Raw genomic sequence first — 15,550 nt, 5'->3', positions numbered from 1 at the left:
GGGTAGTTGTAGGTATTGTCGGGTTTTCTTGGGATGATGTCGGTGAAGACTGACTGTGTGATTGTTGGTTAGCAATTTTTGAAGGTTGTCTGATTGATTTTTCTTAGTGAAAAAATTTATGTTTATTGTAGTATTCTTCAAGGAAAAGAATTAAAAGGATTGTTGCTAAGGCGAATGTTATGATTGCCTTTTTTATACATTTGCATATTGTCAATATTAGGGATGATAAAAATGTTATAAAAATTACAAATAGTAAAAAAATAGCTGTTCTACTAAAAATGGCTCGTATCATTGAAATAAACTTTGGTTTATCGTACCTGTGAATATGGTCAATAATTTGGGAAAGCTGGAGATATATTTCAAATAGGAAGTAGAAAATTTTAAAAAAATTGCAAAAAATGATTAAAATTATTATAAAAGCTTCAAAAGTATCAAAGAGAAATATGAATAAAAGTTTAAGTATGGTTAAAAAGTTTATGAAAATGTTGAAAATTGTATTGACTGATCGAGAGAAGAGCATTTATGAAATGGCTTCTTGGTCGAATATTTTTTGTTGTTTGGGGCGATTTTCAAATGTGGTCGAAATATTTATTGATTTTTTGACAAGTGGGTTGAGTTTTGTGAAAAATTGTTGGGGGCGAGTTTTATGGTAATCGGGAGGTTTTCTTTGCTTTATTTTTATTTTTCAGGTGATCTGGGGTATTTTTGAGATTTTTGTACTTTAGGCTAAATTAATATGGTCGTATTTTTACTTTAGGCTAAATTATCATTTTTGGTTGGGGAGTTTTTGAGGTCTAAGTTGGGAAAATATTGTTGATCTTTGCGTTATTAGATAAGGGAGGGTTATGATATTATGGTGGTATTTATTTTAGTTGTCAAGTTTGAGTGGTTTGCTTATTTTTGACCTGGAGGTTGTAAAGTTATAGTTATAGATATGCCTGGAGTTTAATATCTTTCGTCTAATTGGTTTGTGTTATCCTGTTGGCTAATTTTGAACTAGAATTGTTGCGTGTTTGTCAGCATGTTATTTTGAAAAATGAAAGTTCAAAATGATTCAGAGGTGCAAAGATGATTAATTTTAAAATTAAAGCTGTTTTTGAAATTCAACTTTCTTTAATATTTTAGATTGTGGGATGAATGTTTTGTAGTTTTTACGTGGTTGATTTCTAAGTCGTGATGACTCTCTATGTTCTGATTTCTCGACTTGTTCTTGTGGTATAATTTTTTCTATCATTTTTTTTCCTTTCTTTTTGAGGTATTTTTTAATCTAGTTTTTTTGTATTGTTTTGGGTTGTAGTTGGTTTTTTATTTTGTTTTTCAAGGTGAATGTCGTTTTGTTCATTTATTTCATTTTCCAGATGTGGGTGATTTTGAATAACTTTTAAACCTGTGAAAGAATATAATTGAGTTAATTCGCGTAGTGCGTATTCTTTTGGGTAGTAAGGCAATAGATTGTTCCGATGTTGAAAAATTTCTTTTTGGTCTGAATCGGTGATTTTATATGTTACGTCAATGGGTTTGGCAATTATTTGGTATGGTCCTTTGCGAAGGGGTTGTAATTTTTTAGAAATTCTTTTTTGTGTATTAAAATTTGGTCTTAAGACAAATGTTCCAATTTTTAAATCTGAGGCTGGTGTAAAGCGTGAATTAATTTGTTCGTTAATGTTTTGCCTTTGTAACAATTTTTTTTGTTATTCTTTGGTAAATTTCATTGTGTTTTTTATCTCTATTTAGAATCCATTCGGTGTGTGTACTGGAGGCTAATTTAAGGATTTGTGGGTGATGAAAATGATCTTCATCATGCGTGTGTAAAGGTAGGTTATAACAAACTGAGTCTTTATTTGGTTGGCAATGACCTTAAGCATTTTTATGAGAGTTTGCTGTAAGCATAATTGGTTTACGTGGCTTTTGATTAAAAACCATTTCGTATGGTGACATTCCTAGAGTTGTCGTAATTTGTGAATTATATGCTAAGGGAAACAATTTTACATTTGCTGACCATTCTGTGTATCTTGTATCATTTCCGTTTGTGATACATCTAAGATATTCTTGTAGTGAACGGCTCATACCTTCGACTAAACCGTTTGTCCAAGGTGCATGAGATGTACGCGGTTTGTGTTTGATGTTATATAAGTGACATAGTGTGATGATTTCATTATTTTTGAATTCTGTTCCGTTGTCTGTAACTAAGATTTCGGGTAATCCGAATTTAGCTATCCAGTGTTCATAAAGTGTTGTGTAAGCGTAATAAGCGTTACAATGTGGTACTGGGTTAAGTGCTACATAATGTGTAAATGCGTCAACAATTACCATAATGTAGGAGTTTCCTTCAGAGGATGGTGAAATTGGTCCTTTTGTATCGAGTGAAATACGATGGTTAAAATATAAACTTTGTTCTTTAAAATCTTGTTTTTGTGCTATTTGTTTTTGATTTGGATAAGGTTTATTTAGCTGACATACTATACAATCATTGCATAGTACTTTTATCCAAATTGGTGCATTTGGGAAATAAAAATTTGTGTAAAATTTGAATATGTTTTCTCTGATCCAGAGTGTCTTTTAGTGTTTTGTGTGAGTGAAAAGTTAAAAGCTATTAGAATCATACTTAAAGGGAGACAGGGAACTGTAGAATTATTTAATTGATATTCTAGAAGGTCTGTGTTTTCATTAATTGTTGTATTATTAAATTTTCGGAAATATCGGAGGAGTGTTTTATTTCCTAAAATTGTGGTATCTGCCTTTACGGGCATAGTTTTGTAATTGTGCCATGATTTTAGTTGTCTAATTACTGGGTCAAGATTTTGATATTGTTTCAAGATTTCAATTGTAATTTTATCTGTCGGAGAGAGAAAAATATTTTCAATTTCTAATTTAGATAGGGGAATTGTGTCAAGTGGGTCATGGAGGTCAAAGACTTGATTTATTGTGTATTTTGAATCATTTGTTTGTGACCCTGATAAATTTATTTTATCAGTTAAATTTTCTTTTTCAATTAAAGGAAAAACGTCTTTTTTATGCGAGTGGTGTTTTATTCTTTTTTGTTGGGTGTTATTTTTTATCCATTGTGAGTATGGAATTGGTTTGAAAGATGATGTTCCTAGTGGATCAACTTCGTAGTGATTATTTTGGCAATCTAAGTAAAGTGGGAAATGTTGTAGGTTATTTATTTGTGATTGTTCAATGTCAGTTTTGACTGCATATTTGCATTCTAGTCGGGGTGAAGTTTCGTCTTTTGCAAGATAAAATTTTATATGTTTGGGTATTTCAACTGTAGTTTTTCGTGTAAGTAATTCAGGTGGTGTATTTCGACTTAATGTATCTGGTAATGCAAGATTCTTTCCTGCTGTCCAAACTATATGTAAGTTTGGAAATTTCATTAGAATTAATTGAAATCTATAAACTCGGTGATTGGGATTTGACTTTTGGGTAAAATGAAAAAATGATTGGTTTATGATCTGTGAATAGAACTGTTGGATGTTTTGATCCAAGTATCAGAAATTCATATTCTGTAAGTGTATAAATTATAGCTGTACATTCTCTCATTAGAGTTGAGAGTCGTAGCTCTGCTTGAGTGAATAATCGGGAATTTGCTGATATAAGGTTCATTTTATTTGCACCACTATGTGATTGTAGTAATGCTGCGCCGATGCCAAAATTTGAAGCATCGCACATTGCATAGAATGGTTGATTTGGATCTGGAATTGTGTTTGAAATTTGTTCAGTTAAAAGTTTTTTAATTTCTTCAAATCGTGTTTGATGTTCAGTGGTCTATTCAAAATTATTTTGTTGTCTGACGATATTATAGAACGGTCTTAAATATAATTGCATTTTATAAACGTACTTGCTTAAGAAATTTAACATTCCAAGGAATTCTTGGATTTTCTTTTTGTTTGTTGGTGGTTGAAGTTTTTGAATAGCATCAATGCGTGATTTTAATGGAGTGATTGTGTTTCTTTCTATATTATGTCCTAAAAATTTGACTCGTGTTAAAAAGAAGTGTGATTTATCGGGGGCGGCCCTCAGATTTTTGTTCTGAAGTATTTTATGATAGTGTTCTAAAACTGTAAACATTTCTTCTTTTGTCTGTGATTGCATAAAAACATCGTCTAAATAGGTGATTGCGTTTTTCTTGAGTATTAGTGGTCTAAAAATTTTGCTCATAAAAGCTGAAAATGCTGCTGGTCCTATGAAAATTCCATAGAATAGGCGGTTGAATTCATATTGTTGATTTCCAATAACAAATTGTGTTAAACGTCGTGATTGTTCATCTAGTGGCATTTGATTGTATGCACTGTTCATATCTGCGGTTGTAAAGTATTTTCCGTTTATTTTTGATAAAATAACTTGTATTGGTTCAATAGGCCAATTGCATTTTGATTCGTCTATTAGTGAATTGAGATATCTAGCGTCTAAAACTATTTTTAATGATTCTCCTTTTGCTAGAATTATAACAGGGTTAAGAAATGTGTTACCTTTTGGTTGTTCTTCTTTGTTTACTGGTGGGATAATTTTGTATTGTTCTAAAATATCTAGTAATCTAATTACTTTATCGTGTAAATGAATTGGTGCTTTACTTGCTCTTTGTTTTTTGAAAACTGCGTCAGGTTTTAACGGGAGATGTAGTGATGAACTGATTTTCCCAACATCAAATTTTGATGTTGCGTAGACTGTTGAATATTTTAACAGTTGTTTTGCTAGTTTGTCAAATTCGATTTGTGTGATTTGCGAGTGTTCAAAGTTAAACATTGTTAAAAATTGTTGTTGTTCTTTTGTGTAATTTGTTATATTGAATTTTGGTTTAAAATATGGTGTTTTTGTGAAATAATCTGTGTTTCTCTTTTCATTGCTTATTATGTTATTTATGGATAATTCTTCGTTAAGAATTGTGGATTGGCAAATATCTAATAATTGGAGTATATTATTTACGCGGTATGCTATTTCATGTATGGGTGAAATTGTAGCGTTTGTTTTGCAATATCCTAAAAGTCTTAAGGGTAATGTTACTTGATACGTTGTATTGTTATACACTTGTAGCAAAATGATGTCGGAATTCGTGTTTTTCAAATATTTTATAGATGAAATCGTGATTTTGATAAACTTGTGAATAGGTTTAAATTTAAAGTCTGACATAAAAAATTGTTGTTTATTTTGACTTTTATCATACTGGTGAACTTGTTTTAGTGAAAAGTTATTTATATTTCTTGATAGTGGTTTCAGATGTTTCCGTTGTTGGTTATAAATTGGATAAAATTTTGAGAAGAATGGTGGTTGTTTATTTAATCTTTGAAAAAATGTTAGAGCTTTATTTTTTGTTTTTGTGTAATTATCTTTGATCAGTATTTTACTATTCAAGATGTTGATTGTTGGTATATATTTTGATATAAATGGTATGCCAATGATATTGTGTTTAATATCAGTAATATGAAATATTTGTTTAAATGGTTTGCTTAGAGTTTTATTTTGCTCCATTGTTCTTGTGGGGAGAAGGAATAATTGGATTTTTCCATAATTTACTAATGTTGATCCTTGTGCTGTTGCTAGTTTAATAGAGGTTGCAAGAGGCGTTAATTTTGGATGTAATATTTTGATTTCATTCCATGTGGGAATATTCATTATGTTTGATTCTGCTCCTGAATCAATTAAAAAATCAATTTCAAGATCTGGTGGTTGAAATTCTTTGTTTCTTGGACTTTCTAAGAAAAACTGTATTGTCCAAATTTTTTCTCTGGGTTGTTCTTTTTGTATATTTTGATAAATATGATTTGTGTTTAAACATTTTGTTTTGTCTTTTCCATCGGGTTTATTTACCGTGTTAATTTCGTTTATTTTTTGTGCAGTTTGTGTAGTATTGATGGGTTCAATATAATAATTTTGAAGGAGCTCCAATTGATTTTCATATATATGTGATGTAAAGGGTTGTTCATAAATGATAGGTTCGTTTTCGACTGTATCATATTTACGGAGATGGTATTTTCTGTATCACTTTCTGTATCTGATGATCCACAGTTTATTTGATTTAGTTGTAGTTCGTTACTTCCTGTTGTGTCATCAATACCTGGGGGGTCTGATGTTGTTTCTTCATTTGACTGTACTTGATTAATATGTCTTTGATGTTTTGGTGTACTACTTCTGTATCGATGTTTAGAATTATTATAATGGTTATTATTCCTATGTGGTGACTGGGAATAATTTCTATATTGATTATTTCTTGAATTTCGATTTTGTGAATTATTCCGTGATGTGTTTTGATAATTGTCATTTGATCTGTGATAGTTTGATCTATTATATGAGTTATTTCTTGATCGATTGTTCGGGTAATTCTGATTTCGATTGTTCGAATAACTTCTATTTCTATTATGTGAATAGTTTCTATTTCTGTTGTATGATGAGTTTCGTGATTGATTGTTTGGATAATTTTTATTTCTTGGGTTTGATTGGGAATTGGATCTAGAAACAAATTGTGTTGTATTTGAATTTGATCTCGTATAGTTATTTGGACTATTTGATCGATTATAATGATTTTGTGAAGAATTCTGTGTATTTCTTCGTTCTGGTGATCTTCCTCTATAACTTGAGTTTAATGGTGATTGATTCCTTGTGTAATTAGTATTGTTCGGAAGTGTTTTTCCTGAACTGTTGTTGCTGTATACATTTTTGTTTGGTAGATTTTGATCTTTCTTCATATATTGATAGAATGATTTATTTGGTTCTTTATACTTTTGAGGTTTGTTCTGGTTATCTTGTTGTTTTTGTCTACATTCAGAAATACTATGTCCGTATCGTCGGCAATAATTACACAATTTTTTGAAAGATGGTTTGCCTTTAAAATTTGGGTGTTTTTCATAAATATTTAGTATTTCAGTGATTTTTTCAAATAGGTCTGTATCTGATTCCTGTATGTTATTGATATGTGTAGTGTTTGTTTCGATTCGATTAACATATTGTAGTTTTAGATTTTCTGTTTCTTCAAGTTTCATTGTGATTTCCGCTTGCTCTAGTTTGTCTACTAGTTTTCGAAAATCTAAATCGGGTTCTCGAATTGAGGAAGGATGAGATGCTCTCTTTTTTATTGCTATTTTTCTTAATTGAGGTGTTAAGGTCATCATTAAAATTTCTGACATTTTTGTGTTTTTATAGTCATGTGTATTTAATGAAAATGCTTTTCGAACTAGTGTTTCAATACCTACTGCTAATTGTTTGATGGTTTCATTTGGTAATGTGCGAATTTCATTACATAAAACTCTTTGGTGTTGTTTATTTCTTTCGGAGTCAAACATTTTTGAAAATTCTTGTGTAAATCTTTTCCAGTCTGATTTCATTTCTATAGGTAATACTGAAAACCATTTTTGAGATGCGCCATCTAAGGTTGTTTGTATCAATGCTGTGCGTCTATGTATCCAATTTTGATGTAATGGCGTATTAATTGGTTCAGGTCCTATATTTAAAATTAAATTTGCTGTTACTGCATTCAAATAATCTTCTACAGAATATTCAAGATCTGTTCCTGTAAATACCATCAGTGGTTTATTTGATGTTATTGATGATCCACCCATGAGGTATGGATTCATTGTCATCTGTAGTGATTCTGCGGCATTTGGCATTTGCGAAAAATTTGAAAGTTGATTTTTTGTTATTTCTTGTTGCTGAAGGTAATATGGAAGTGGTATTTCATTTTGCATTTGAGTTGGTTGATACGAGTGCATAGTCATTGGGTTTTGTGGTTGAATTGGTTGAAAAGATTGTGTATTAGTTGGATTAGGCATATGTATTGGTTGCTGATTTCTTGTATCTGTTGGGTTTGGAGAAAAAATTCTATTATATGTATGAGGTCGTCGCGATCCTTGTGTGCGATATTCTTGGGTATATTATGCAAAAATGTCTGGCTGTAAATAATCATCATCAGATGATAAATAATCCGTATGATGAAGTGCTTGCTTTTTATTTTTATTTTGTTGAAAGAATGGGTAATTTTCACTATCATCCTGTGGAGGATGTGAATTAGTTCGAAAATTTACTGAGTTGGTTGTTGTCATTGGGTTATCCCAATAGTGAGCACATACATGATTATTATTAGTTTTTCGTGGGGGGTAGTTTGTTTTTGACGAATGAGCATAATTATAATTGTGTTCTACAAAAGTGTTTCTTGTGAACGTTTTTCGTGGTTTTGATGGTACTGTCATGGGTCTATATGTTTGATAATCCATATGTGAATATTTTGGAGCAACCGAAGGTTTAACGGTTGATTGTAAGGTTACTTGTGCCAGTGAAGTATTTGTATTTCTTGGTTTTGTTAAATTTGGATGTATTGGTGAAATACTTTGTTGTGTAATTGTTGTTGTTTGGACAATTTCTTCATTTATGAAGTGTGATGGTGTTTGAATATCTTGTTGTGTAAGATTTCTAGTTCCATTAAGGTTTTCATTGTGTATGACGGTCGAATTTAAACTGTTATTTTGTGTATCAGGTAAAAATGTATTGTAGTTTAATCGTGTTGCATCAATGGTTATTGGTACTACTTTTACATAATCTCTGTGGTAAGATATTGTACTTTTTGCTTGACTTGAGATAGATTGTGGGATATTTATAAATGTAGGATGAGACCATTCAGGGTCCCAAACGTAGTCTGATTGTTCTGTAATGGCAGTATCATCATTTGGATTTCGAGGTCTGAAATTTTTTCTTGCTTGTGAAATTAAGTCTGAATTATGTGTGAAATAATCTTTTATAAACCATGCCAAAATTTTTGTAAGTCATGTTTTGTGTGTTGTGAAACATCGCCTTTAGTGAAATTTTCTTTGATTATATGTAAAAAAGTTGAAAATAATGTGATTTCATGTCGTACTTTTGTATGTTTGGATGTTTCAGTTGGTGAGATACTTTGAAATTCTGTTTTTTCTAATATAGAAATATAGGTATATATTATTGCAAAAACTTCGTTAGTGAATATAGAGTTTGCTCTTTGTGAATTATGATATTGTATGCTTTTGATATATTCTAGGAATACTTTTGAAAATTCTAATTCAAGATCATCTGTTTGAATTACATATTTACGATGATTCGTATTTGGTGTGCTGAATTCTATGGTGTAGATTCCATATTGTTGTGTTAAGTTACATATATCTTTCAAATAATGTTCAATAATTTGTCTTTTGATTTTTACATCTGGGAATTCTGCTTTGCATGGACTGATTCCGGGTTCAAACAAATTTACGAGTAAATTCTTGCAAAAATCATGTTGCCCTCTATTATCGGGTGCATCTATGAGGAAGGGGTAAACATCTTCGTCATCTGGACTATCGTCACTTTGAGTGTGGCTCATTTTTTTGTTTGATGACTGTTAATATATAACTATCGATGTGTCTACTTGGTTGATTCCAATTATACAAGTGTACTGGTTTGTGTTTGTATTGCTTTTTTATTCTTCTTTTTCCTCTTTTTGATGATTTTGAAGTTGTTTCTGAATCGGAAAATTAGAATTGATTGTGAATGGGGCAATTTTTATCAATTGATTTTTTTTAATTTGTAGAGTTCATCTAAATTGCTGGCTTCTGATTCTGAAAATGCGTTTCTATTTTTTGAAAATCTTTTTCGTGTGATTTCTCTTTGTTTGTTTATAATTTTTCTTTTTATTGTTTGTCGTTTTGTTCTAATGTATCCAACTGCTTGTGTATGAGGTGTGATGACAAGATCGTATTTTTTGTTATCTATCTCACAGTTGTGTAAAACGATTGTTTGTTTATTTCCTAGAATTTTGAATGAGATAAGGTTTAGGATGAGGGATGCAAAGAGTTGTTAGGTATTTCTATTTTCATAGACTGTTAGTCCTTACGATTTTTTGGTTAGCTTAACCTGGGTCTTTTTATTTAGGGTTGGGGAGAAAAGTATGTCGATTCCAAGGAATGATTTTTTACTTTCTCGTGGCTAGTCTAAGCTAAGGTGTTAACTTACTTAATCTTACTTAGGGGTAGTGATTGTGTTCAAGGGTTGGAGAATAGTTAATCGATCCACAAGGTTCAGGTATAATTAGAACGCAAGTAGTTTGTTGATACTATTTTAAGCTTACTAAGTCTAAAATCTATCCTGGGTCTGGTAAGAGGAGGGTTCAAGTGAAGGATGAATAACCGAAGTTTTTCACTGTTTATCCTAATTTGAATGGTTAGTTTTATTTAAAAATTTCTATTAGTCTTGGGTCTTTTGGAAGGGTTGGATAGTGAATTGACGTTTGAGGTCGTTAGACACTTGTTAAGTGGGTGGGGGAGAACAAAATTGTCCTTTTTGATCCAAGGATAGGCCTTGATGATCAGGTTTTAAATTTAGTGAAATAGAAAATTTATTGAGATCCAAGGATAAGCCTTGATGATCTAATTTTAAAATTAAGTGAATTTAAGTTTAATTTGGTTTAAATTTATTTAAGAAAAAGATTTAGTTTTTTAAAGATATTAGTGAGTTTATGAATGCTGTTATGTTTAGGTGATGAAGCTGGGACAACAGATGATTTTATGATTACTAATAATTTATTGTCATGCTACTAATTTTTAATTTCATTTTTAATAAATATTTTTCAAACATGTTTTATATAAGACTGCAGAAATTAAGAAAACGATCTGAGATCTTTTTATCAATCGTTATTTTATATTAATAATTTTGTTTAGCGCCTGAAATGATCATGAAGATTGACTTCAAAATTTTATGTTTGCAGATGAAAAACTAAATTCATTGCTAATAAGATTCTAAAAATAAAAGTTTGTGTTAGCTTGCCGTACAATCATAAATCTCTTTGGTAAGTTTCTACTTTGCGGTATGTCGTCTCTTATTCGAGGTCTTCTTCCAATTCCGGGTAGTTCTATTATTGTTCGGAATATCGGCTCTGATCTATTGAGTCGTAGAGACATTTCGATTAAATTATTATCGTATAACAATTTGAAAATGTTTTGTCTAAATTCTAATCTATTTTTGGTTAATTCTAAGCTATTAAGGTCTTATTCGAGACTTATGGTCGCACCAGATGAGTTAGGACCGATGTGGTTAACTCATAGAGTAATTTCGGATAGGGTACACCGTCTGCTCGTCACGCTATCTTATTTTCGGCCGGATAGATCTGTGCAACTTCTTAGTCTAATACCGATCCTAATCTTACTCTTATACTTTCTAGTCTCAGGGTGTTTAACTAGTCTCTGCTAGGCTCAATAGATCTAGGGTATACTGGTTTGTTGCGGCTGCTGAAGTTCTCTTGGAAAGACAACTAATTTCTAAGTTAAATTCAAATCTCTCTGGTGCTGAAATTACAAGTAATTTCAGCACTTACAAATAAGTGGGTTGTTAGTTAGATGGATCATGATTGGTTAATATTAAATACTTTACAGTGGTAAAATATCTAATTTATCCAATCAGAAAATATAGTTTAGATCAGGTTCCACTATTAACGCGTAAGCAGAGATTTAATCCGTCTTATAAATCGTTCCAAATTGGATGAACGAAGCTCATTTTCATAATTGATTTGTTACAAGCAACGAAATCTATCTTTTTGTACTTTATATGGCGTGTGGGGGATGATTTTCATAAAAAAATTCTAATTTTAGAAGAAAAAAAATTTCATTTTATTTTATTTCATTTAATTTTTTTTAAGTATTATTGCTGCTCAATAAATCTTAAAAGGCAGTCGGAACATTCAGGCTTCGCCCTGACACGAGCAGTCTTGTTTATGCTTGCTGGCGACTTCTCCCGCACAACAAAATTGTTCCAAATTGAATTGAAACATTCATGACCTATAATTTTCTCGAGGGGTTGATCAGCTGAAAATGGATGTCATAAAATAATACCAAAAGGGGGTCCTTTGGTTGGTGACGGTCAAATACCTGAGGGAAGGCAGCGTCCGCCCCTGCACTTGATTCAAATGCCGCTTTTTTCCTTTGTAAAAAACAGTTTATAGGAAAATACTTGAAGTTGCCTGGATAATAATCTAGCTAAACTGTTTTTAGTGGCCCTTTGCAACTACTGCATCTGAAAAGTTGGCCCACGCGGGAAAATAATAATTTTTGATTTAAGGGCTGTAGTCACATCCAGCGACCCGTGATCCAATTCATTTTTTCAAAAAAAAAATCTTTGAATTTATGTTTAATATTAAATTATATCCTTTCAATTTTTTTTCAGTACAGTAGGCAATCTCTTCAGGAACATTTATGCCTCCGACGACTATCGAAGCGGCTTTAAATACTGCAAGCTTCAAAAAACAATTCTTAAAATAAGGGAGTTCATTAAAGTGATTTAGAAACAGCAATCATCGAATTTTTTCACAATGCACTCGAAACAAAGTGCATTCAACCAACAATTTCAACGGAGGGTAGGGAAATTAGCTGCTCCGCAGCAATTTGCAGAAATTTTGATGAACTTGAAGCTATTCATGGTTTTCCATTTTTTTTCATCAATTATTAAGTTATAAAGTCATTTTACAAAATTAGTGTCATATGGGGATGTTAGTTTAATGCCGTGCTATTTTTTTTCACGCAGCCATCGCCTCCCCCCCTTCGCCGAACATAACAGACAATGAGCTTGAAGTAGGGCACAAAATCTAAAACCCGATAGCACCGAATAAGGAGGGACTAAAAAAAGTTAAGTTCATAATTTTATACGAAAGCGTATTTAATGAAAAATCGAAACAAAAGACTTTTATACGACTTCTTTTCAGTAGATCTTTGTTTTTCCGTTTACTGAAGGAAACCAGGTCAAACACGCGTCTCTTATTACTCCAAGTTCTACTTTCTAAGACTTGTTTGTGTATTCTAATGTTTCTCTTCAATCATATTCCGAAAGAAATCACTGGAATTTTGCAAAAAAAAGTGCATGCGCATCGCAGCTGTATTGTAGCTGAAAATACTTTTGCATCTTGTGAAACTACAAACTAAACCTTATCAATCCAAATAAAGTTATTTTGCAGGAGCTTGCAAGAACCTTGCTAAATCATTCAAACAAGGATGATTCTCCATGAAGGATCCGGCAAAACTTTGCAAAATTACCCACTTTCAAAATAGCAGTCTAGTAGGGCCTTTTTTGCGGATTTGGCCTTTTTTTCGGATTTTAATAAAACAAATTTTTGTCATTCTGCTTGTTTTTTCAACCATGTTCAGGTTTGAAAAAAATTATTCACGGTATCTGAGTTTTATCAATCAAATGAGAACCTTACAACATGTCGAAAATTCTGGAAGAAATTCAATCGTAAAGATTGATTTTGGCCAATTTGGGACAATTCACGCGCGATATATTTCGCGCTATTAACGCGTACGCGGAGAGTTAATCCGTCTTAGAAATTGTTCCAAATTGGTTAAAAGAAGCTTTTTTGCCATAATTGGTTTGTTACATGGAGCGAAATCTATCCTTTTGTACTTTATATGGCGTGTGGGGGGATATTTTTTATTTAAAAATTTCACATTTAAGAAAAAAAAATTTCTTTTGTTTTATTTCATTGAATTTTTAAATGTTATTACTGCTCCATAAACCTTAAAAGGCAGTCGGAACATTCAGGGCTTCGCCCTGATACGAGCAGTCTTGTTGTTTTTCTGATTAATCAAAATTTTATCTGGAGGGACACGTCAACACCAAATACTGCCGATATTGGGACAGTGGAAACGCCGGAACATTTTTTTCATGAAACAGCGTTTCGCAAAATTAAAATTGGGGTTTGAGTAAAATGGAAATCGCATTAAACAAAAATTTTTACTACAGCAGAAAGCGTTGTATAACAATTTGTTTAATTACATTTATATTATTTAAGTTCCAGTTTTTGTTTTCATCTTTGTTTGTGCAATTCGTTCCGACAATTGAAAATTAATTTGAACGTTGTGTTTGGGTGTGTTTTATAAATAATAATCATCATAATAATCATAATAATCATAATAATCATAATAATAATCATAATTATAATAAAAAAAATCATTATAAAAACAAGACTGCTCGTATCAGGGCGAAGCCCTGAATGTTCCGATTGCCTTATAAGGTTTATTGAGCAGCAGTAATTCATAAAAAAAATTAAATTAAATAAAATATAATGAAAATTTTTTTTCTAAAATTTGAATTTTTTAAATGAAAATCATCCCCCCACACGCCATATAAAGTACAAAAAGATAGACTTCATTCCTTGTAACAAATCAATTATGGCAAATAAGCTTCGTTCAACCAATTTGAGCACAAATATTCCGTTACTTTCGTATCGAAATTCGGAACAATTATAATCATGATAAGATTGAATCAAACCCGAATTTAGTTAAGTGCGATCAAAATATCATAGGAAAGTTACAATTGCTGACAAAATTAGGTTCTAAGAATATTACAAGATAATAAAGGGAGTTTTTATAAGGAAGTTGCATGTTTCTTTTTAAATTTTTGCATGTTTTAAAAAAATTTATAACCAATTTAAATGATCTCCACTGTTGCAGAGTAACATTACGTAAGACCAAAACAGTTCGTTGCGCCACATGAGTTTACTAAAAAACCCACTTACTCTTTAGAGTCAGTTTTCTGCTGAGAATTAGAAATTTTGTCGATAAATAGCTGAATCTCGCTGAAGAAACCTATCCGCAGCTATGATTGTGCCATGATTCGTCAAAATTGATTATTCAATGTCTCCAAACTATTTTCGAACCGCTAACTACGTATCACTAGAAAATTCGTCGAAAAAAAAATCATTTTTTTTCAGGACCTCGAGTTTAAAATGCATACATTACATTACAATCACTGTCTACAAAAGTTTTACACGCTAAGAACTACAAAAACGAAAACTTTCCAGAATTGACTTTTATTTGTTATTACGGTATAGAAATACATTCAAAATATTGTTTTTTGGCGATTTTTTTTTGAGTTTTGGGAACAATTTGGGTGCTATTTTGTTTTTTTTATGTGAAAATAGAGAAATTTTGTGTGATGGTCAGTCAACCTTAACAAAATACAGCCAACAGACTGTTAACTATTTCAGGAAAGCCAAAAAACACTCTCAAATTTTATCAAAAAATTAAATCCTTGTTGAGCTTTCACCGTAAACCTCTCCTTTCTTAAAAATTAAACCGAATTCAATGAAATGCAATCGTAACATTTATAATAAGCTGGAAAATTTGTCTTTTAAATCTTTTTTTAAAAGTAATTTAACCTTTAATTTAAAATCAACCCTAATTTTAAAAAGTCCAATATCAACTTTCAGCTCTACGCTTTTGGAAATTTCTGCTTTCAAATAGCGCAAAATCTTGTTTTTTAGGGAATCCCGCACCGGAGTTCCATGGATAATAATCGATTATATTGAATTTTCGTGGTCTGTCTCAATAAATTTCGATAATAATCGATTATAATCGATTAAAAATGGATTATAATGATACTATTTTTCTAAGCAACATAATCCCAATATAATCGATTATAATCGATTATAATGGATTATAATCGATTATTTTTGAAAGAGAATATAATTTGTTTTTAAAGCAAAATAATCCATTTTTAATCGATTATAATCCATTATAATTGATTATAATGGCAAATTTCTTCTTTCAAATTTTCAGGGAAACTGTTACCA

The sequence above is a fragment of the Symsagittifera roscoffensis genome, chromosome 6 (genome assembly GCF_963678635.1).
Source record: "Symsagittifera roscoffensis chromosome 6, txSymRosc1.1, whole genome shotgun sequence".
NCBI lineage: Eukaryota > Metazoa > Xenacoelomorpha > Acoela > Convolutidae > Symsagittifera > Symsagittifera roscoffensis.
Note: the sequence above shows the minus strand (reverse complement) of the source record.